Source organism: Panthera pardus, unplaced genomic scaffold, assembly GCF_024362965.1.
Source record: "Panthera pardus isolate Hobbes unplaced genomic scaffold, ASM2436296v1 HiC_scaffold_17, whole genome shotgun sequence".
Classification (NCBI taxonomy): Eukaryota; Metazoa; Chordata; class Mammalia; order Carnivora; family Felidae; genus Panthera; species Panthera pardus.
The window spans coordinates 124,075,969-124,101,349 of record NW_026526732.1 but is presented as its reverse complement, the minus strand read 5'-3'; the positions used below and the strand labels follow the sequence as shown (position 1 = coordinate 124,101,349).

The 25,381-nt window shown below is 42.0% G+C and overlaps 1 long non-coding RNA gene across 1 annotated transcript in view; it reads left to right on the top strand.

Annotated features, from left to right (window-relative positions):
• LOC128777718 (uncharacterized) overlaps window positions 1-25,381 on the top strand; it is a 57,254-nt gene that overhangs the window by 467 nt on the left and 31,406 nt on the right. The gene's annotated exons all lie outside the window — the stretch shown is intronic.

The window sequence follows — 25,381 nt, the reverse complement described above, 5'->3', positions numbered from 1 at the left end:
GGGGGGAAAAGGTAAATTGCTATTTAATGAATATAGAATTTCAGGCTAATAAGATGAAAAAGGTCTGGAGATCTATTTTACAACCATGTGAACATATTTCACACTATTGAACTCTACACTAAAAATAGTCAAGAGGGTAAATTTTATGTCATTATTTTTTTTAACCGCAATAAAGAATGTATGCAGGGGCGCACGGGTGGCTCAGTCAGTTGAGCATCCGCCAGTTGATTTCAGCTCAGGTCATGATCACAGTGTTGTGGGATTGAGCCCTGAGTCTGGCTCCGCACTGACTATGGCACTTAAGATTCTCTCTCTCCCTCTGCCCTTCTCTCCTGTTTGCACTCCTTCTATCTATCAAAAAAGAAAGAAAGAGAAAGAAAGAAAGAAAGAAAGAAAGAAAGAAAGAAAGGCAGTAATACCAGAAAAGAATATCAATGAGGTTGTTAATGTAGATCAAAATATTCAAAAAAGGTTTTTAAAGAAGTGGTCATAGACTCTCAAAAAACTGAGAATAAACTGAGGGATGATGGGGGGTAGGAGGGAGAGGAGGGTGGGTGATGGGCATTGAGGAGGGCACCTGTTGGGATGAGCCCTGGGTGTTGTATGGAAACCAATTTGACAATAAATTTCATATTAAAAAAAAAAAGAAGTGGTCATAAAAAATATGTAAACAAATAAGCGTGGGTGTGTTCCAATAAAATTTTACAACGTTTTTTACAGTTTGCTTGTACAAAAACAGGTCCAATAACAGTTTGCTTGTACAAAAACAGGTCCTACAAAAATAGGCAGCCAGCCTGTGAACCACAGTTTGCTGAAGCCTGGGCTGGGGGACAAAAGTCAAAGTCCAAAGAGATTGGTTATGGAAGCCCTGAAGTCACCCAAGCTTAACCCATGCTTGCCCATGTGGCAATGACAATCATACCATGATGGCTGTCTGACCAGCAGCTTATTGTAAAAGGCCTTTAGTTGTAAGACGCATCCTGATTTCAGAAATATTAAAACATGAAGGAAAAAAGTGAACTTTAAAGTCAATGAAATTTGGCAAATAGTATTCTACACCCAGAGACACCATAGCTAAGCTGCAGAAAATCCAAACCAAACCAAAATAAAAAATCTTAAATAAGAACTGCATGAGGGTCCTGGGCTCATCCTTAAAAGCAAGAGTTCAGGGGCGCCTGGGTGGCTCAGTTGGTTAAGTTCTCTGCTCTTGATTTTGGCTCAGGTCATGATCTCACGGTTCATGAATCCAAGCCCTGTCGGGTTCCGTGTTGACAATACAGAGCCTGCTTGGGATTCTCTTTCTCCTTCTCTGTCTGCCTCTCTGTCTCTCTCAAAATAAATAAATAGAACTAAAAAAAAAAAAAAAAAAAAAAGGAAGTAGACAATGAACACCGAATAAACCCAAGAAAGTAGAAAAACAAATTATAAAGGTAGCAGAAATTAATTAAATAGGAAACACTATACTGTAAAGAAAATCAACAAAGTCAGGGGCTAGCTAATTCTTCGTTATTCAGAGATCTCAAACATAAGTTTCTTGAGGGATAGAGTAAGAAATAATTCTATTTCTCTCTGTCTCTGAAAGTCACATTGAATCTTGGCTATAAATAATTCAACTAGGGGAGCCTGGCTGGCTCTGTTGGCAGAGCGTGTGACTCTTGATCTCAGGGTTGTGAGTTTGAGTCCACAATGGGTGCAGAGATTACTTAAAAATTAAATCTTAAAAAAAATTCAAGTAATATTATTTGGTGACTTTAAGTCTATGTTCCAAAGACTAAAGTATCAAGCAAAGAGTCAAACTTCAAATGGGGAGTGTGTGTTTGTGTGTGTATGTGTGTGTGTGTGTCTAAGCAATTGTAACAAAATATTAAATAGGATTAAGCTCTTGTCCATGGAATGGAGAGTGGTCAAAGGGGTGTTAAGTTTCATACAATTAGGGTCATAAATCTCCATAAGAGATTCTTAAGAGATGACAAAAACAGTCTTTTTCTTTTTTTAGTGTTTATTTTTCTTAAAAAAAAATTTTTTTAATGTTTATTTTTGAGAGAGAGACAGAGAGACAGAGCGCAAGCTGGGGAGGGGCAGAGAGAGAGGTAGATAGAATCAGAAGCAGGCTCCAGGCTCTGAGTTGTCAGCACAGAGCCTGATGCGGGGCTCAAACTCACGAACTGTGAAATCATGACCTGAGCCCAAGTGGGATACTTAACTGACTCAGCCACCCAGACGCTCCTAAAATGTTTATTTCTTTTTCTAAAACGTTTATTTTTATTTTATTTTATTTTATTGTTTGAGAGAGAGAGCTCCAGTGCACATGAGAGCGGGGGAGGGGCAGAGAGAGAGAGAGAGAGAGAGAGAGAGGGAAAGAGAGAATCCCAAGCAGGCTCCACATTCAGCTTGGAGCCTGATGCGGGGCTCAATCTCACAACTGAGAGATCACGACCTGAGCCGAAATCAAGAGTTCGGATGCTTAGCCGACTGAGCCACCCAGTTGCCCAGCGAAATTAGTCTTACTACAATCAACCGTGATTCTCTAAACCAGAGGTCAGTAATCTTTTTCTGTGAAGAGCAAGAGAGTTAATAGTTTAGGCTTTGTGGGTATGGTTTCTGTAAAAAATACTCAACTCTGCCTTGTAGTGCAGAAGCAACCATAGACAATAGATGAATGTGGCTGTGTTCCAATAAAACTTTATTTACAGAAACAGGCAGTGGGCCTGATTTGTCCCATGGGCTGTAATTTGTGGACTCCAGATATACACATTCCCTCCTCCCTAATATCAGGCTAAGACTGATGAGGGAGAAACAGTATCATCATAAATGTGAATTATCAGCCCGACGGGACTGCTGTGGTTGCCCCCCACCTCCCACTCCCACGCAAAATGAGGAAGAGAAGAGAATCACTTGAAAATACAAGATGTGTACAAAGGGAAGACTGGCATCTCCTTCTCTAGTTAGATCTTTGCCCAAGGAGTGAACTTATGGCTCGGCACTTCAGGAATGAAAGGAAAAGAAGGAAGAGAAGGAAACAAGGAAAAGAACTGGAAAGAATTGGCAGGGCAGCAAGAGATAGTAAAACCAAGGAATGAGCAACCATCTGGTGACAAAGACATGTAAAATTCCCTTAGTTCCAGGGGTCATTATGGAACGAAACTGAGCTTGATTGGTTTTGCCCTAATTTTATCTAAGAGGATTTGCATCTTTGCCCAAAGACTCCTTTTGAGGAGGGACCAGACCTCTCACATCAGAGAACCCGGTCAATAGGCAGGCTTGTAGGCTTTCCCAAGAATACACACGATGCTGCAGAGATAGAGTGTCTGGTGACCCGCCATGAAATAGGGTATCCATAACCAGTTGGAATGAAAAACAGAGACAGCCGCAGCCAACAAAAGGCCACATCAGCAGGCAGATCAGTACGAGACACTCATCTGTTCCCGAGAAGAGACAGGCAAGATGACGTGTCCTCTCATCCCCATCAAACCACACACTCGGAGGTGACGAAGAGTGAAGGGGGCTCAAAGAACAAGACCTTGCCTCCCACCATGCTTCAGCCTCCCTCGATCCAGGAGTTTGGTCAGTGACAAGGTAAGGAAAGCTTTAGATTGGAATGAGGTTATAGCTTTAAAGGGAATGGAGTTTTCTTTTTCTTTCTTTCTTTCTTTTTTTTAAGTTTTATTTTATTTTATTTATTTTTTAATTAATTAATTTTTAAATTTACGTCCAAGTGAGTTAGCATATAGTGCAACAGTGACTTCAGGAGTAGATTCCAGGGATTCATCCCCTATGTATAACACCCAGAGCTCATCCCAAACAAGTGCCTTCCTCAACGCCCCTTACCCATGTAGCCCAACCCCCTCCCACAGCCCCTCCAGCAACCCTCTGTTTGTTCTCTGTATTTAAGAGTCTCTTCTGTTTTGTCCCCCTCCTAGTTTTTATATTATTTTTACTTCCCTTCCCTTATGTTCATCTGTTTTGTCTCTTAAAGTCCTCATATGACTGAAGTCATAGGATATTTGTCTTTCTCTGACTGACTAACTTCGCTTAGCACAATACCTAGTTTTTTGAGAAACCTCCATACTGTTTTCCAGAGTGGCTGCACCGGTTTTCAGGGAATGGATTTTTCAATAACCGAAGGTGACCTGAAAGTTCTGGAATCTGCTCAAGGTGCTATTTATTAAGGAATCTGCTACGGAGAAGAAAGGGAGATTTATTTTATTTTATTTTATTTTATGTTATGTTATAGTTTATTTAAGTAATCTCTATATCTAATGTGGGGCTCGAACTCATGACCACGTGATCAAAAGTTGGATGCTCTCCCAACTGAGCCAGCCAGGTGCCCCAGAAAGGGAAATTTAAAGTGGTACATTATGCGATTTCACTCATGTGTAGAATCTGAGAAACACAATAGATGAACATAGTGGAAGAGAAGGAAAAAATAAGATAAAAACAGAGAGGGAGGCAAACCATAAAAGACTCTTAAATGCGGAGAACAAACTGGGGGGTTGCTGGAGGGGAGGCGGGTGGGGGGATGGGCCGAAGGGGTGATTGGCATTGAGGAGGGCACTTTTCAGGGTGAGCCTTGGGTGTCAATGTAAGAGATGAATCACTTGGTTCTACTCCTGAAGCCAGGGCTACACGGCATGTCAACTAACTTGAATTTAAATTAAAAAAAAAAAAAAAGAATATTTCCAACTATAGCTTGTTAGTTCTCAATCACGTGATTAAAATGGCCGGTGTACATTCCTTGATAGCTTGTATAAAGATGTGTACACTAAGTTGTGATTCTTTTCCTTTGTTAACAATATCCTGGGGCACCTGGTGACTCAGTCCGTTGAGCAACCGACTTCAGCTCAGGTCACGATCTCGAGGCGTGTGAGTTCGAGCCCCACTTCAGGCTCGCTGCTGTCAGCGCAGAGCCTGCTTTGGATCTTCTGTCCCTCTCTCCCTCTGCCCCTCTCCTGCTTGTGCTCTGTCAAAAATAAATAAAAAGACATTAAAAATATCCTGTTCAGTTCTGCAGGTATTTGTTGTATGTATTCAAGGGATGATTTGTGTATTGTTAATAAAGGTAAACAACAATACTTAAAGCAAAATGAAGCAGTGCATTTAGGGGCCATGACTGCTGGGAGGAGAAGCTTTAGTGTTTATATCACTGGGTGGAGACCGAAAACTCACTGTCGATGTATAGTAACACTTCACTCATCCGGAGTCCATCTGTTTAGTCTTTCTGGCTATACGTGCCAGTGTTAACGGATTGGAACACACCCTCGTACACACACACACACACACACACACACACACACACATCTATGAAGGAAAACGTCCTTTATATTCTTATGTGAATCACTCAAGTCTTCACTTATTGCTGAATTAGCTAAATGATAAGAGAAAATGAGGATCCAGTTCCAGCATCAAAAAGGATACATTTGGAGCTTAGAGGTAATTTTTTTCTACACACGTTTGAACTGCTCCATGCAACGAAACAACTCTATGTTTTCACCCAACAAGATCTGGCTACCTTTTGGGTAAGTAAGAGGACCTCACGCTTCTCCAAAATTGGGAGACACATAGTCAAAACAGCTATTGTATCCATCACTGGCTCTATTCACGTCGCACTGAATATTCCACTGCCTAAGGAAAACATTGTAAAGTTGACCTTCAATGACTTGTATGTATAAAAATATATACCTAATAGGGGCGCCTGGGTGGCTCAGTTGGTTGAGCGTCCGACTTCGGCTCAGGTTATGATCTCACGGCCCGTGAGTTTGAGCCCCACGTCAGGCTCTGTGTGGACAGCTCGGAGCCTGGAGCCTGTTTCAGATTCTGTGTCTCCCTCTCTCTCTGACCCTCCCTCATTCATGCTCTGTGTCTCTCTGTCTCAGAAATAAATAAACGTTAAAAAAATTTAAAAATATACATATACATAATAATAATAATGGGAAGAATGAGGAAAAAATGGTTAATATATACAGATAAACATAAGCAATGAGAAAACATGCAAAGCTACCATAGTCCTCAATGTTTCTATCATTTATTTAAATTGCGTTTAAAAACACGTAACATAAAATTTACCATCCTAACCATTTTTAAGCGTACAGTTCGATTGTGTTAAGTATATTCACAGTATTGTGAAACCGAGCTCTAGAACTTTTTCACCCTGTAAAACTGAAACTCTATACCCATTGAACAACAACTCTCCGTTTTCCCTCCTGCTAGCTCCTGGCAACCAACATTCTATTTTCTGTTTCTAGGAGTTGACTATTTGGAGATACCTCATCTAAGTAGAATAATACAGTGTTTGCCCTTTTGTGACTGGCTTATTTCACTTAGTATAATGCCCTCATGTTCCATCCATGTTGTAGTGTGTGACAGGATCTCCTTTTTTTTAAAAAAAAAATTTTTTTTTAACGTTTATTTATTTTTGAGACAGAGAGAGACAGAGCATGAATGCGGGAGGGTCAGAGAGAGAGGGAGACACAGAATCCGAAACAAGCTCCAGGCTCTGAGCTGCCAGCACAGAGCCCGACGCGGGACTCGAACTCACAGACCACGAGATCATGACCTGAGCCGAAGTCGGCCGCTCAACCGACTGAGCCACCCAGGCGCCCCAAGGATCTCCTTTTCAAAGACCATATAATATTCCACTGTATGTATAGACCACGTTCTCTTTATCCATTCCTCCATTGATGGAAATGCGAATTGCCTCCACATTTTGGCTAGTAAGAATAATAATGCTGGAAAAACAACGGTATGGAAATATATCTTTAAGGTCCTACTTTTAATTATTTTGAGTGTGTACCCACAAGTGGGATTGCTGGATTATACAATAATTCTGTTTTTAACATTTTTGAGGAAACTCCATATTCTTTTCCATAGTGACTATACCATTTTACATTCATCCTCAATTATAGTCCTCACTTTTTAATCAGTCACCAGTTTACACATTATAGCTATGACTTTCTCCTTCCACTACCGATTCTATATCTCTCGTGCTTTCAGCTAGAACTTCAGGTGCTCAGGGTTCTTTACCTGGTGGAGTGATCCAAATCTTCCGTCCTGAAATTTTATCATCTAGTCTTTTTTTTTTTTTTTTTTTTGGTTTCTGTAGTTTTCCATTAACATTTATTATTGGGCATGGAAACGTTAAGAGGTGATCCCCAGAGAACTGCCTTGGTTCCCAGAAGTGTCCCCCTTGCCCACACTGGGTAGTGCAATGCAATTACCTTTGAAAATGGTAATCATCCCCACCCCCCCCCCCCCCCAAGTAGAGTGATGCTTTTTTTTTTTTCTTTTAGAGTGATTTTTTTCTCCCTATTGGTTCAGTGGCATAAGGAGTTCGGAAAGACCAAGTGGAAATCTCCTCTCTGAATTCAATGGAACCATTGTTGTGTCCCTTAGAGGGAGCATTCGGCCTTAGAAACCAAGACTTCCAAATCACAGAAGTCAAAGTTGTCAGGATAAGAAGTGACAATAGTGTGGGATTCAGTCCTCGATTTCCCAAACCCGCGTATTCTGGCTAAGGAGAAGACCGCCGTATAAATAGTCTCTGATTCAGAGTATATATGGCATCCTCTATGAGAGAACCCTATTCAGAGAGAAATCTTCCAGGATTTTGCGTCTCAAGAGGAGCTGGCACTGAGTTTTCAGAAAGCCATTACAAATTTGAATTAGGCCAGCCACTTGGACTTGAGGAGGTATGTGGCAAGACCAGTTAATTCCATGGACATAAGCGAATTGCCGAACCTCCTTTGCTCCGAAATGAGTTCCTTGATCTTTGTGCAAAATGACATGGTGATAGAGAAGTCATCCTATGAGTTTAGGGACTGTGGTGCTAGAAGAAGCATTATGGGCAGGGAAGGCAAATCCATATTTCATATTCAGAATGTACATTTATTCTGGTGAGGGCATATCTCTACGCCCAGTGATGAAAGAGGTCCAGGGCAATCAACCTGACACCTGATAGAGGACTGGCCCCGTAGACAATAGTACCATTTCAGGGCTCTGTGTTGGTCCCTGCCGTCAGTAGATTAGGCATTCAGGTCAGCCTTGGTAATGGAAAGTCCGTATTGTTGAGCCCATACTTAGCTCCCATCCTCACCACCAGAGCCACTCTTTTCATGGGCCCAATGAGAAAGGATTGGGTGATGGGGGTAAGTGGCTGGCTAATGTACACAGAATGTATCATTTGCCTCACCTGATAATTGAGAGCCTCCTCTGCAGTGCATGCGGTTTGGTGAGCATTCACAGAAGACACAAATGTCTTCATAGTCGTTTCCCATTCTGACTGACCCATCCATTCGTCCCCAGACTTCCTTGTCACCAATCTTCAATCCTATTTCTCCCAAGTCCCTAACATCCAGCCCAGCTATGCCACTGCCCGTGTAGTGAGTACAGATCCATACTTCCGGCCATCTCTCCTTTCAGACAAAGCGAACTACCAAATGTACTCCAAGTTCTGCCTTTTGGAGAATTTCCCATTAGCACTACCCTTCAGAGTCGCCCCTGACTGCTACTATAACACTGTAGCTGTTCACTCTAATTGGTGTAACCCTACTCTGTATTTCTTTTTAATGTTTATCTATTTTTGAGAGACAGAGACAGACAGAGCAGGAGCGGGAGAGGGGAAGAGAGAGGGAGACACTGAATCTAAAGTAGGCTCCAGGCTCTGAGCTGTCAGCACGGAGCCCTATTCGGGGCTAGAACTCACAAACAGTGAGATCTTGACCTGAGCTGAAGTTGGACGCTTAACCGACTGAGCCACCCAGGCGCTCCCTCCCCCACACCCTGTGTTTCTATGACTAGCCCCACCTCTCCCCTCAGCTCCATATCCAGCCTTTTTTCTGGTGTAATTTATTTTTAATGTTTCAATAGGAAAGTGTCCCGACAGGGGCACCTGGGTGGCTCAGTTGGTTAAGCATCCGACTTTGGCTCAGGTCATGATCTTATGGTTCGTGAGTTCAAACCCCATGTAGGGCTCTGTGTTGACAGCTCAGAGCCTGGAACCTACTTCAGATTCTGTGTGTGTGTGTGTGTGTGTGTGTGTGTATGTATGTGTGTGTGTCTGCCCCTTCCTCACTCTCTCTCTCTCTCTCTCTCTTAAAAATTAACATTAAAAAAAAGAGAAAAGTGTCCAAACATACTTTGAATATAGAGTATGACAAACCCCAGAATCCTATCAATCAGCTTTAAGAATCATCCATATAATACTATCTATACTTGATTCAATTACTGCCCACCACAATTTTCTTTAACTTCCATATTTGGAAGCAAATCCCAAGCTAGTATGTCTTTTGCAACCCTAAAAACTTCAGTGTGCTTCTTAAAAGAAAAAAGAGACCATTTTCTTACTCAAGGGAACACCATTAACACACATAACAAAGTTAGTACTAATTCTCTAGTGTAATTGAATACCCAATTCAAAATCAAATTTCCTGTCTAAAAAAAATTTATACTCTTAGTTTGTTGAAATAAGGATCTGAACAAGTTTCACTCTCTGAATTGAATTTATGATGTCTCAAAGCTCTTTTAAGTTACTTTTTTCTAGAACAGATCTTCAGTCATGTAGAACATCCCACATTCTAGATTTGACTGATTACTTCCTTGTTTCATTTTTAATTTGTCTATCCCATGCATTTCTTACAGACTGGAAATTAGATCTAAAATCTTGATTAAATTACGATTTGATCGGCTGGGAGGGCAAGGGGAGCCTCTTGCACGGAATCAGGATATATACAATGTCTGAATATCTCCACTTTAGGGGTGTAAAAATACACAAGTGACTTCAGGAAGATTCACTTCCTTTAACTGCCCCGTAAACGTATCCCCTGGAGAATCTACCCACACTCCTCCCCCCCCCCCCAATTGCTCTTCCTTATTTATTCATCTTCCAGACAAAATGTTCTGAGATATTTCGCATTCTTCCCTTTTCACTGATTCCCACATTCCAGTTGGTTTCTAAACAAGGAGCATTTCTTGTATCGGATTCTTCTCTGTGCATAGCACACTGCCCTAGCTTGAGAAGGTTCCAGAATGGAGAATGTTGAGTAGGCTTGAAACAAATAGAACTAGGAACACTGGTTCATCCCTCTGACTCTCCCAGAGAGTCAGAATACTCATCAGCTTTTATTCCTCTGCGATTGGATTTATCCCATTATATACTTACTATTTCTCTTCATATCCAGGGTGGAAATCTTTCTAGAAGAAACGAAGTTTTATTCGCTGCCCTAAATTCCTTACACCTGATTGCATTAGATGCTCACTGTTGAATGACTGTTTCCCTTACAGACAATACTAACATGTGAATGAGTAGGATAAGTATTTGAATAAGTAGTGTATTTCTAGCCCTTCTTTATTAGTGATTGGATTATATTTAGTATATTTATGTATTGAATATAGTTAATATAATAAAATGTTTAAAATCTTAAATTCAGTATGTGCTAGCAATCTTAATCTGATGTAAGACGTAGGAAAAAATTTACACGGCAATATTTCACAGACTAGAACAAGGCAGACTAGAACAAGGATGCTCGGGAAGATGTGAGGCCACTTTTGTAATAAGCGTTAATGCGGTGTGGGTCCCAGCCTGTTGATCATGACGCTCTTGGCTGGCAATGCCTGAGGCACTTTCTCTACTGTATTACCCACAGGGCCAATGTCATGGCTGGACTGGCCCTTGGGATTCTTCTGATTGCAGGACGCACTTCAGAAAAAAAAAAAAATCATTGGGAAACTTGGAGGAACAAGATTTTTCTTAAGTTTTTATTTTAATTCCAGTCAGTGACATACAGTGTTATATTAGTTTCTGGTGTACAATATAGTGATTGCACATACATCGCGTGGCATTATACCCTCTAGCTCCATCCACGTCCCCGCACATGGTGAAGAACAAGATTTATCACTCATAGGTTCTGGAGGGTGCATGGTACACCCGAGCAAGGTCATGGAAAGAGAAAGAGAGACATACACACACACGCGGAGGGCGCAGGTGCTGCGTTTCCTAGGGTTTTGTGGGTTCCGTCTTTATTAGCTAATTTAAAGTCATAGGAGCAGGAATTAGGGTACAGAAAGGGAGAAGCAGGGTGACTCAGGAGGTCAGTTATCTAGGTTATCCAGGGCTTTCTGAAAGAAGGAACTTCATGAACGGGGGCAGCCAGTTTCCTCATCTGGTTGTTTTGCCATTAATTGTGTCATGCAACTGGCAATATATGGCAATATCCGATATGGACGCCTTTTGAAATGGATGTCCCAGGAATAAAAGCTTAATGTCAGCCACTTCACAATCAAAAAGCTTATGTCAGGCTCTTACCCTACAGTTAACTACAAGGTCCATAGGACTCCACAAAGTTCCTGATCATATTCAGAGAGACACAAGAGTTACTCTAGATCAGCCGCATATAATGGCCAGTGGGTACAAGAAAAGACACTCAACATCACTGCCCCTCAGGGCAATGCAAATCAAAACCACAATGGGATATCACCTCCCATCTGTCAGAATGGCTATTATGAGAAAGAGGAGCTTAGTGCTGGGGAGGATGTGGAGAAAAGGAAACCCGTCTACACTGCTGATGGGAATGTAAATGTGTTCAACCATTATGGAAATCAACATGGAGGTTCTTCAAAAAATTAAAAATACATCTACCATATGATCCAGGAATTCCACTTCTGGGTATATGTTCAGAAGCAATGAAAACGGGGCATCAGAGAGATATCTGCACTCCCATGTTTACGGTAGCATTATTCACTGTAGCTAAGATATGAAAACAACCTAAGTGTTCATTGATGGATGAATAGATAATGAAGATGTGACGTATGTAGCCTAAGAATCTGCAAAAAAAAAACCCTTTTGGATCCATAGGCAACATCACTAATTTGTTGGATATAAAAGCATTACATGTAAGTGAATGGTGTTCATATATACAAGCAAAGAATATTCAGAGCAATGATAAAACGATAAGGCATTAAGGATAAATCTAACAAAAAATGTGCAAGGCCTTAATAGATAAATTTATACATTTTATTAAAAACTTTATATTTTAAAAAGTTTATTTAGCTATTTTGAGAGGGGAGAGGGATTAGGGGAGGGGCAGAGAGAGGGAGAGAGAGAGAACCCAAGCGGGGCTCAAACTCACAAGCTGCAAGATCATGACCTGAGCCAAAACCAAGAGTCGGACGCTCAACCAACTGAGCCACCCAGGTGCGCCACATTTTATTAAAAACTTTAAAATGGAGTGATATACAATTTTCATGGATTGAAAGACTCCATATTTTAAGGATGGCAACTCTCCCCGATTAATTTCTAAATTCTATGCAGTTCCAATAAAAACCACAGCAGGATTCTTTTTTAAAATTTTTTAAACATTTATTTATTATTGAAAGACAGAGAGAGTCAGAGTGTGAGCAGGGAGGGGCAGACACAGAATCCGAAGCAGGCTCCAGGCTCTGAGCTGTCAGCACAGAGCCAGATGCGGGGCTCGAACTCAGAAACTGCCAGATCAAGACCCGAGCCGAAGTCGGACGCTGAACCCACTGAGCCACCTAGATGCCCCACAGTGGCATTCTTATCAGAACTTTAAAGCTGCCCCTAGTATTAATTTGCAACTAGAAGAACCCCAAACTGGATGTCTGTATTTTAGTTCTATTTTAGTTGTCTTTTCTTTACTAACTGCTTTTCTTAGGTGTTAGTGCTTCTGTTTATTCAATCTGGGGATTCTCCTTCGTGTGTCTGTTTTCTTTAATTTTTTTTGATATTCGTTAGTATGTCTGCTTCTTTATTTTTAAGATTTCTTGTTCTCCTGCCTCGTACTCTCCCTAAGCACCACGGGTTATTCAGAGACAGCACAACTTCCTTTTCCCGGACATTTACACCAAAGGCCAACAAACGTTTTCTGTAAAGTTGCCGGTAGTAAATATTTTAGGCTTTGCAGGCTGGATATGGTCTCTGCCATGTATTCTTTGCTTTAAAAAAAAAAAAAAATGTTTTAAATATAAAAACGTAAAATGTAAAAAAAAACAAAACACCAAAAAAACCAAAAAAACAAAACCACCATAGCGAGCTCACAGCTAGCCAAGATAGCCACAGGAGAGTTTGGTCATGGACCATGGTTTGCTGACTCTTTTTCCGATTGTCCCCTCGTTCCTCCAACCTGAGGCAAATGCCTCTTTCCCGTTGCTTAGCATAGGTGGAAGGTGAAAGAGAGGACTTACTTCTCAGTTTCCTCATAATTTAGGTTTCCAGCCAGTGACACTGACATTTGCCCAGAGCCCTACCTTCTTCCTCTCGGGCACTCCTGCTGTTTCTGTGCCTGGCCGTCCCAGGACCCTTCCTACCCTGACCAGAACGCATGGCTTCTATAAGCTTTGAACACGATTTACTGCTCTCTGTCTTCCAGAGGACGCCCTGATGTTACTCCTATTGTTTTCCAGTGCTGTCAATAACTGATTAAGTCTAAAAGTATGGGTCTTTTCTAAGAAAGAGAGAGATCTTTTCTGTCATGGGTAGGATTCAGGGCGGGAGGGGAGTGTCCGCAATGTTTATCCAATCTCTACTATTTTCTAGGAACATTTTCTTCCCAATTGCCCCGAGCCTCAAAGCAGTGTCCTCAACAGCGACTTAGACTTAACTGTGAGTGTAACTAATTTCTCTGCTATTTTTCCTTATAGGCTATTTCTCTCTTATTTTTTCAAGTGGATTAATTTCTTTACTTTTAGTAATCTCTACGCCCAAGCTGGGGCTTGAACTCACGACCCTGAGACCAAGAATTGCACGCTCCTCTGGCTGGGCCAGCCAGGGCCCCCATTTTTGTCTTAGATTAATGTTTTATTGAATTGGAGTATATCCTTGGATAACTTTTAAATAAAGGTTCTGAAAGTGGTATAAACTATCCAAGTTACTGGGCTGATTTCACTCTTGAATGATAGATTAGTTGCATAGATAATTCTGAATTTAAAATAATTTCCCTTGGAGCTTTGCTTTGATCACCTTCAGCAGCAAGTGTCAATAAAGAGGAATGTGTTACCAATGAGACATTTATCTTTATAGGTAATCTATCCTCTCTCCTTCTCTATATAGGATCTTTTAGGATTTGGGGGCACCTGGGTGGCTGAGTCAGCTGAGCGTTCAACTTCAGCTCAAGTCATGATCTCATGGTTCGTGGGTTCGAGCCTGGCGTCGGGCTCCATGCTGACAGCTCAGAGCCTGGAGCCTGCTTCCGATTCTGTGTCTCCCTCTCTGCTCCTTGCCGGCTCGTGCTCTGTCTGTTTCTTTCTCTCTCTCTCTCTCAAAAATAAATAAACATTAAAAAAAAAAAAAAAGAATCTTTTGGATTTTGCCTTTGACCAGGAAGGTATAAAATATCGTTAGGAAATGACGTCATTTGTGTTAATGATGTGAGGCGAGAGTCTGAATTCAATTTTTTACATGTAGATATTAGGTTATTCTAGTATCATTTGTAAAAAAAAAAAAAAAAAAAAGATTATTACAGGGTGCCTGGGTGGCACAGTTGGTTAAGCGTCTGACTCTGGCTCAGGCCATAGTCTCGTGGTTTGTGGGTTCGAGCCCCGCGTCGGGCTCTGTGCCGACAGCTCGGAGCCCGGCGCCTGCTTCGGATTCTGTGTCTCCCCCTCTCTCTCTGCCCCTCCCCTGCTCATGCTCTGTCTCTCTCTGTCTCTCAATAATAAATAACTATTAAAAGAACATTTTTAAAAAATAAATAAAGCAAGATTATTGCTTCCTATCAAGTTTTCATGGCAACCTCGTTGGAAATTAAATGACCACAATTATAAGGGTTGATTTCCAGACTGGCGATTCTTTTCTGTTGATCTGTCTACTCTGGGACACTGCCACATAGTCTTGATTACTATCACTTTGTAGTAACTTTTGAAATAGGAAGTATAAGTCCTCTAACTTTTTTTCAAGATTGCGTTGGCTGTTCTGAAGTCATTGGCTTCTTAGGCTCAATCTACTCCTTTATTTCTGTCCTTGAACTAAACATAATTAAAGACCTTTCTGGTTTTTTTTCAAATGTTTACAAGCCTTAGTTCATTCAGGATCACAATTTGTTTTCCCAGTGCTTACATGGGCTCACACAATTCATTTTTATTTGCATGTCCTTCTATAGCTATCATTTTTAAAAAATATTTGTACGCTTATTTATTCATTTTGAGACGGAGAGAACATGAGTGGGGGAGGGCCAGAGAGAGAGGGAGACAGAGAATCCCAAGCAGGCTCTGTGCAGCAGAGCAACGTGGGGCTCAAACTCACGAAATTGTGAGATCATGACCTGAGCCGAAATCCAGAGTTGGACACTTAACTGAGTGAGCCACTCAGGCACCCCTATATCTATAATTTTAGAACCAGGATCATCAAATGGTCTTCATATAAGTTTAATAAGCTACTTCTCACTTTTCTTCATGGGAGCGTTTCATGGCTGTGTTGTCCGATTTTTGTTCTTTACAACTTCCCCTCTCCTTTTGAATCATCTTTCCTTGGAGAGCTTCCGGTGATAAAATTAGATGCTTCTATTTTTTTTTTTTTTCCTGAACTTTCTGAAATTTTCTATCCTAAAGTCGTGCCCCAGGGTTCTTTCCTTCATTGTCATGGGCCGCTGTTTGCTAAAAGGCCCCTGACTCTGCATGTTCCTGGTCATGCTTATGAGAATTCTCTCTCCTGTAACCCGTGGCCTAGAAAACAGACACAGGACAGTTGGTTATGAAGCCCAGATCTAGGCCCTTCCATTCTGGTAATGGTGGACACAAATGGTGACCACAAATGGAGGGGCCAATAAGAGACAAACTAATTTCATCTTCCCTAGCCTAGGGAGCTTTCAGAAAGACCAGGAATTCCTTCACTGACAGTGGTAACATGCAGGGACTAAATGTAGAAATGCTGTCAATAGCCTTCCTTCTAGTCAAACATTAGTAAACTATCACAACACACCAGATACCATGATACAAATTCCCTCTTCTTCAAGGTCTTGGACTCCCTTACACATCATCCGCTGAATACTCATTTTTTTTTTTTTTTTTCAATCAGAGCAGAGGCCGACCAAATGGCTATCTTGGAACTGATCAGAGGGCTGGGCAATCTCTGAGTTACCGGGAACCTACTGATTCCATCCCAACTTTATGTGACTTCCTAAAAAGATGGACATTAGTACATCTTACTTGGCTAAGTGAACTGCCTTCGAAATAAAAAGAGAGTTTGCAAAGTTGGCCAAATTAGCAAACAGAAACATAAGAAATTCACTTGCTTTCTTGGACTATTTCTAAGAAACATAATGGGGGAAGGTCTTCCTAACATGAAGTATCCATAAATAATCAGAACACGAAATATTCACTATAAAAGGCAAGGTGGGAGGGGCACCTGGGTGGCTCAGTCATTAAGCATCTGACTCTTGATTTCAGCTCAGGTCATGAGCTGAACCCACGGGTTCATGGGATTGAGCCCCGCATCCAGTTCCCTGCTGACAGTGCAGATCCTGCTTGGGATTCTCTCTCTCCCTCACTCTCTATTTCTCCCCCCCCCCCCAAAATAAATGAATAAACTTTAAAAAAAAAGGCAAAGTGGGAAAAGTAGTTTCAGCATATGTGACTGACAAAGATTTAATATTCTCTGTTTATATGAAGAGGGCAGTTATGAATCAACGAGAGGACTATATCCATGGAAAATTGCACAAATGACATCAACAGGCAGTTTCCGAAAGAAGAGGAGGGTGTGAGGGGAGTTGAGTCCAGACCACTCCACAGATGTTTCCATGGAAATAACCAGGAGCGAGGAAGGAGACGGTCAAGTGGCAGATTTAGTATTTATGTGTGAAACTCTCTAGTTAAAAGGGAACCTGACAGGACCCAATCTCCCCAACTCCTTCTTTGTCTTCGAAAGATGATGTGTTTCCAGTTTGGGTGGGGGGAGTATTGTTGGGATCATTTCTTTTCCTCTACAGAATAAGCGTGTACGACATGTATTATAAGAATTCATCGAGATGTAGGGTTTTTGGTACCTCAGCGATTCTTAGATTATGTATGGTCCCTGGAGAAGCATCAGCACCACCTGGGAACTTGCTGGAAATGCAAATTCTCAGGTTCGAGCCTAGATTTATACAATCAGAAGCCCTAAGGGGTATGAGGAAAGTCATGTGTGTTTAATTCACTGGCCAGGTGATAGTCTGATGCATGTTCACCTTCGAGAACTGCTGTCATTGCTAAAATCTTCCTTTATTGTTTCATGAGAAATCCAACTAAGTGGCTTATGTGTTTGAATCCCTGTTGTATATATTAAGTCATATTTATTAAAATGCTAATGACATATTACATTTAAAAAATGAAATCTCGGGGCACCTGGGTGATTCTGTTGGTTAAGCATCTGCCCTTTGATTTTGGCTCAGGTCATGATCTCACAGTTCATGAGTTCAAGCCCTGCATCAGGCTCCATGCCTGCTTGGGATTCTCTCTCTCCCTCTGTCTCTGCCTCACCCTCACTTGCACTCATGCATGTATACTCTGTCTCTCTCTCAAAATAAATAAACTTTAAAAAATAATAAAAAATGAAATCTCTAATGTATTAAATTTCCATATCTCATTAAGTAAAAGATGAACAGAGGTGGACCAGGAAGAGAGTGGTTCTGGGTTAGTTGGTTTGTCTGCTTTTTTTTTTCTTTTAAAGTTTATTTTATTTTATTTTATTTTAAATTTTTCTTTAATGTTTTATTTATTTTTAAGACAGAGAGAGAGAAAGCATGAGTGGGGATGGGGCAGAGAGAGAGAGAGAGACACAGAATCAGAAGCAGGCTCCAGGCTCCGAGCCGTCAGCACAGAGCCCGACGCGGGGCTTGAACTCACGAACTGTGAGATCACGACCTGAGCCAGAGTTGGACGCTCAACTGACTGAGCCACCCAGGTGCCCCTAAGGTTTATTTATTTATTTTGAGAGAGCACACATGCTAGAGGGCAGAGGGGCAGAGAGGGAGGGGGAGAGAGAGAATCCCAAGCAGGTCCTGGGCTGTCGGTGCAGAGCCTGACTTCGGGCTCGATCCCATGAACCGTGAGATCATGACCTGATCTGAAACCAAGAGTTGGACGCTTAAGCAACTGAGCCACACAGGCGCCCCACAGGGGATGTAAAGGCGTTTAGAATGATAGACTCTAGCTAGAATAACTGTGTCTGGGTCACAGAGCAAGTGGTCAAGAATGAACAGCTCTGAAAACATGCCAGCAGATCCGCAGTAACTATTTCATCTTAGAGATTTATTTATGTTTTTTTCAATATAATTTATTGTCAAATTGGCTAACCAACATCGAGTACAGTGGGCTCTTGGTTTGGGGGGTAGATTCTCGTGATTCATCACTTACATACAACACCCAGGGCTCATCCCAACAAGTGCCCATCCCCCATTTTCCCCTCTCTTATCTTGGAGCTTTAGAGTTTTAGGACTCTTGGGATCTTTGGAAATCCTCTAATCTTCCTCATTTTATCTATTTGGAAACCAAGAGACTAAATGACTCGCCGGTGAGAGGCAGAACCAGGAACAGAACGTGGCCATCCTAACTTGGAGTGTAGGATTTTGTCACTATAACGTGCTTCCCCTAAAATCTACGGTTTTTTTGTAGTAGTAACTACATAAACCCCAGAAATCCCTTGCACTAGGAGATTGCTGTAAATGCTAACATTTGATGAGCCTTCTCCACTAGTGTACGTATTTGTTTGATGCAGGACCATTTATAAAATTCTTTGGTATATATAGTCTTCTCTGCTCGGGCATCCCCCTTAATGGCTATACAAATAGGAAAATGACCTCCTATTTGTGAAACACAATAGATGTCCTCTCTGGTTTTGTTCTCAGTCATGTTCAAAGGAACAGTCTGTGGAAAGCCCTTCCTCCCTACACCCTTCCCCTTCCTCTCTGTGCCAGAACCCAATAACTCATTTTTCTCAGTCAGTGGTTTTCACAGCTGGGTGACAAAGTCTCACTGGTCCTTGGCAAAATAAGAAGAAAAACAAAGCGTAGCTAGTTTTTTCTAAAGCTGGATTTCTTAGGTTTAAAGTGCTGTCCTTTCTTTGAAAGTAAGTTCTTCCTCTTTTGTTTTGACATTCAGATGCCATATTTAAAAACGAAATGATGGGAGTGGATGATGGAAATCACTGAAATAATAAAACCAAGGGTTGGCCATTATATACAGATTTCACTTAAAAATTTTTGTTCTGATCCATGAAATCAAAATGTCTGTGAGAATGACATCTCCAGCCATTGCTCCTTTGAAAGTACTTCTTATAAAATAAAATAAAATTTAATTTAATTTAATTAAATTTAAAAATTAAATTAAATTAAATTAAATTAAAAAATAAAATAAATAAAATAAAATAAAATAAATAAAGTAAAATAATCTGTGATGAAAAACCAGTTTTTTTCGCTCCGATCAGTTGTGGAGCGATGTCTTTGTAAAAGATAATGAATAAGTTATTAGAAATGCTGCAGTAATATTAGATTGCTATAAAAGTTTCTATACCTGCTCAGTTTCTGGGTTAATCTTGCTGCAGATCGGCAAGGAGTCGGAGGACCAGCACAGGTCGGCAGAACACATTTTCAGTACACTAAATGTTTAATTTTCAGCATAACACTCTTTACAACACCAGGCCCTGCAAAGGTGTGATGGGTGAAGGGGTTCTACGGTCCAATTCATTCAGGAAACGCTCAGAGCCTTTCACCTGCTGATACGCGGAGTAATATTACAGTATTTCTTGAACTTATCTGGCCACAGAACTACCACTCCCTTCTTTGGTAGTTCATCTTTTTTTTTTTTTTCTTTTAAGGTTTTATGTTTAAGCAGTCTACACCTAACGTGGGGCTCGACTCACAACCCTGAGATCCAGAACCACGTGCTCCACCAACTGAGCCAGCCAGATGCCTCAAGTAACTTTCTAATGTCTTTCTCTGAACTCTGGCGTTCCATAGATCGCAGTTTGGGAAATGGCGCTCTGGAACATAGCATGTGCCTGTCACTTGGAGGAGACAACTCATGTCACCTTCCTCATGCTAACTTTCCATTTGGGGCTCCGAAACGAGCCGTACCGGAAACGTGTGGATGTTTTGGTGTGCCCACACTTCTTCCCATGACTGCACCTCGTTAAGAAGCAAAATTAATCCAGTGTTTTCCACTCCCTGTGCCAACTGATATCACCTGTGAACCTTGCTTCACTTCTATTACTACACCTGCTGTTCCAGTGAAACTCCTGAGCCTTGAGAACCTTTCCCCTTTCTCTTAGCCCAACCAGTTCCTTCCCGTAGCCATTTTCCCTCATGCTTTTCTGTTGGGCCCGTGAATTCCCCACTTGGTTGTCAGGCGAAGCCATCTTTAGCCTTTAAATTCTTCCTTTACGCTGTTGCCAGAGTCTTTTTAAAAGCCCCAAATCCAAGCATGGCATGCCTCTGCTTCCAGTGCTTCCCTACCTTCTCGTTAGAGTCCTTTGACAAGGGACAAGAGCATCTGAGCCCCATGCCTCCCAACTCTGGACTATCTCCGCCTGCCATTGTGTGGTCAGAACCTGGGAGCCCTTCAGGTGAGTTTCACCGCAGGGTAGGATGGCAGCTAAAGGAGTAAGAGAGATGAAAAAAGGCTAGAGGAGCACAGGACATTTTGAGATCAGACTTCCCAAGGGGCTAGCAGCATCACCTCTGGGATACCCTGGGTTTCTGTCAAGGCAGACAGTTGTGGGGAGGAAGAGAGCAATGTATGGCTTCTAAAGTTCTTCCAAAGTTCTACCTTGGACAGAGGAGGTACTTGACAAGAAGGGACTACAAGAAGAAGAGTAGCTTCTTTGGAAAGGATGTAATGACCTCAGATCCACTGGGAGAAGGGAAGCCCTTCACTTCCAAAACTTCCAACTGTACACACAGCATAACTATTGTGCCGTCATAAAGCACGGTCGTAGGGGCCACAAAGCCACTGATAACTTTAAGGAAGTCCCCTCACAATGAACATCGAATCACCCAAACCCTTGCTTCCTGAACTATACAAAGATGGTTAGTTGAAACTAAGGTACAATCTGAGACAATAGAAAATGAAATAAGATCGACTACCTCCCATCGAGATTTATTTCTACACCTTGATCCCATTAGAACTCCCACAGCACTCTGTACATCTCTGGGGCATGCATTACATTTCATCTTATATTTTAGCCGTTTGGGAAGTTTCCTCAGCTGATGAGCCTTTCCAGGTATGATCAGATGCCTGATTCATCTTGCAAATCTAAAGTGTAATGTATAGTAATAGGTGTTTATTGAATAAATTAGTGCTATAAATTTCTGCGACTTCTCAATTTGAAACTTCCGTTCTCCACAGAATTCTATTTGAGATTCACCCCTGCTGCTCACGCAAACAAATGCAGTTGATAGATTCACTTGCAATGACCTGTTCATTGAAAATGAAGAAAAAGCAGATCTTGTATAATAAATTTACTCATTTTAGCGAGTCCAAAGAATCTAAAAGGCCTTCTTTTTCAGAAATGTAAGATGTTTTTGTTTTGGTTATCATTTTACTGCGTGTGTCTTGATTTTGTGTTCATGCATGGTCACTGTTACCAAGATATGAGTGTCTATGGACCTGGTGACTTAAAGTGGATCTGTAAATCTTCTAGCAAGTTTGCTAACAAGTTTGGATTGGAGTCATATCCATAGGAATGCCTAGAAGTGAGGATTCAAGAGAGAGCCCTAAATCAAGTTGAAGTCCCAGTGGAGCCAGATTGGTATTTGCTCCCAAATTATGAGCTACTTTTTCAAAAATGTATTTCTTTAAATTCCAGTTGGTTAACATACAGTGTAGCATTGGTTTCAGGAGTAGAACCTAGTGACTCATCGCTTACGTATAACACCCAGTGCTCAGCCCAGCAAGTGCCCTCCTTAATGCCCACCACCCATTTAGCCCATCCCCCCACGAACCTCCCCTCCAGCAACCCTCAGTTTTTTCTCTGTATTTAAGAGCCTCTTATGGTTTTCTTCCCTCTCTCTTTTTATCTTATTTTTTCTTTCCCTTTCCCTAGGTTCATCTGTTTTGTTTCTTTTTTTTTTTAATTTTTTAACGTTTATTTATTTTTTCAGAGACAGATACAGAGCATTAGCAGGGGAGGGGCAGAGACAGAAGGAGACACAGAATCCGAAGCAGGCTCCAGGCTCCGAGCTGTCAGCATAGAGCCCGACGTGGGGCTCAAACCCACGAACCGCGAGATCATGACTTAGGCCGAAGTTGGACGCCCAACTGACTGAACCACCCAGGTGCCCCGCATCTGTTTTGTTTCTTAAAGAACATGCTACAAATAATAATATACAGTAAAACCTTGAATTGTGAGTAACTTGTTCTGTGAGCACTCTGCAAGACAAACATTTCTAACAAATTTTAACTTGATAAATGAGCGATGTCTTGCCATATGAGTAGTACGTGATGCCGGGTGTCACATGATCACAATGGTTCTTGAAATTCGCTTTGATATACAAGTGCTTTAGATTACAAGCATGTTTCCCGAATGAATTATGCTCGCAAACCAAGGTTTTACTATATTACAATTAGAAACAGTAACTCTCATTTTGGAATATGTGCTCTATTTTCATCATAGATCTTGCCTACGACACATTGCAGACCTGTGGCCAGCCTGTGAACTTGCAGTAACAATATCCTCAAGGTCACTCCCAAGGCAGATAACATTACAACAAATTTCAATCTTCTGCACTTGGTACCTAGTCACAAGTGGCTTCTTCCTAGTGTTTAACTATAAATCTAACCCATTTAACCAAAGTCACTATGTATTTTGTGGGTTGTCCCAATGAAGGAGATAAAATTGGGTTCCTTTCCCCATCTTCATGAGAGGAGGGTCCAACTATTTCATACATGGATAGAAAGTCATCGTAAAGCAAAGCAGATCTTTCTGGTTGTGTCAAAAATCACTAGGTGACTGGATAGTCATAGAAGTACAGGCCAAGATGGGGCACCTGGGTGGCTCAGTCGGTCGAGCGTCTGACCTGGGCTCAGGGCATAATCTCACGGGGCGTGGGTTCGAGCCCACGTCGGGCTCTGTGCTGACAGCTCAGAGCCTGGAGCCTGCTTCCGATTCTGTGTCTCCCTCTCTCTCTGCCCCTTCCCCACTCATGCTCTGTCTCTCTCTGTCTCAGAAATAAATAAACATAAAAAAAAAATTTAAAAAAGAAGTATAGGCCAAGAGCCTTGTTATCCTAGGAGAAAGTTCCTAGGAGAATTTTGAGAGCTTTGTGAAAATTGGTCTTACTTCTTAGCAGAAGAATTGGTCACCAGGAAGAAAGAAGACAGTGGAACCGGCCCTTGAGGTGGTGATCCTCTGGGTCCTTCCATGGCCAGATGGCACTTGGGGAGTGTGCTAGTGAGCTGAGGACACTGATGGCCAAGAGCCCTATTACTCGGAGCTCAGGCCTATTTCTCCCAGGTGCCGTCATAAGAGAATGTAATTCCCAGACACTGCTTTGCCTTCAAAACCTGGGACATTCATATCAGCAGTATTTGCAATGGCTGAAAGGTGGAAGCAAACCAAGAACGTCCACTGATGGATGAAGGAAGAAACAAACTGTGGTGTATACGCACAATGGAATATTGCACAGCCATAAAAAAGGATGAGTTCTTGCCATTTGCAGCAACGTGGATGAACCTCGAGGGCATTATGCTAAGGAAAATAAGCCAGATACAAAAGGTCACGTATTATATGATTCCATTTATATGAAATAGCCAGAATAGGCAAATCCATAGAGACACAAAGTAGAATGGTGGTTGCCAGGAGTGGAGAAGCAAGAATTGTGGACGTAGTATTGACGTACTGAGTTTTAAGTTTTGCAGGTTGAAAAGAGTTCTGGAGACCAATGGTGGTAATGGTAGTGTGTCAAGGTGAGTGTACTTAATATCACCTAATTGCACAGTTAAAAATGGGTATGACAGTAAATTTTATGTTATGTGTATTTTACCGCCCCCCCCAAAAAAAAGAAGAAAATTAAACCTGTTGCAAAAAGTGTTCTGTTCCAGCACCTGTGAGGGCAGCCACTGCAGAGAGGTCAGTTCCCACCCCCCAACCTGGGCCAGATCTTCACTAGAGCGGGTGGGAGCTTTGCCACCCCGTAACCCCAGTCTCTACCTTTCTCTAGAGCTGAAAGCCCGAAACTTACCCTCCAGTAACAGCAGTAAATTCACGAAGCCATCCATCTCCCCTCTCCCATGTCTAAATCCCTCCATGGGAAGTGCATGAGTGTAAGCACCGTTTGATTGAATGTGATGTTTCTTAACATGGGTAAAAGAACAATCCTTTACACATCTGGTCATTTCAGCACGCCTGTCGGCACACGAGGTGAATAATCAAGTAAGCGGTAAGATGCACTTAATGTGAAGCTCGAAAGAAAGGTCTGTGCTGCAAACATATGTGTGGGCTTCTGGTACAGGAAGTGGATGAACACACCCTGAGAAAAATGTAGACAGAACATGTGTCCTGGGAGGTTGTTAACTAGCAGAATGGAAATAGAGAGCGCCACCCAAGTCTTTCTAACCTGCCCCCATGGGATGACCAAATTAAGAACTTGATTAAATTCAGACACTTTGGGTTGCAATGAAGGAAGCTGAACCAACAAGGGAATTGCGTCGGAAATGTAGGGATTCCTGAAAACAATAGTGTGCAAAAAAGAAAAGTGAGAGAATACACAGCACCTGACTCTCTCCTGCTAGCCCTTCTATCTGCTTCTCTCTGTAAATTCACCGTATCCCACAGGAGGAGACATTGCTACAGCAGCTCCTGGGCCCCATCTCTCCTAGCTTCACCACCAGAGAAGGACTGAGTGTCTTCAAAAATTCGAGGAAAGGTCTGATGGATTGAACAGGGTCGTGAGATCACTCTGGCCAATCAGCTGAGGCAGGTACTGTGGCTTAGGCTGCATTGGAGCCCAGGGATAGAACACTCATCAGTTGTGATCAAAAGGAAGGGTCACCAAGGACAGGAAAGACATCACCAGAATCCCAAGATTTGAGTCAGAAAAAGATTTCCTAGAAAAGATAAGGTGACTGACAAAACCAAGTGCCGACTGTACAACATGCAGATTCTTGAGGCTGAAGCCTGTTTATAGAAGGTACAGTGGAGAAAGGAGGTAGTGAGGCCAGTCACATCCCCTCTCCCTCAGGTTTTGAAGACAGATCACATCTCAGTAACTACGGGACTCCTGTTGGGCTGTGGCTTCTGCTGCTGAAACCCTAACGGAGTTCACTCAGGGAAAGCCGAAGCATTCCATTGGGTCTCAAAGCACCCCACAACGATCAGTGTATACCGCCAGATGCCCACCCCCTAGTCAGCTCTCAGCACCTCCTCCCTCTTGCACCACAAGAAGGAGCCTAATCTTCCCAGTCC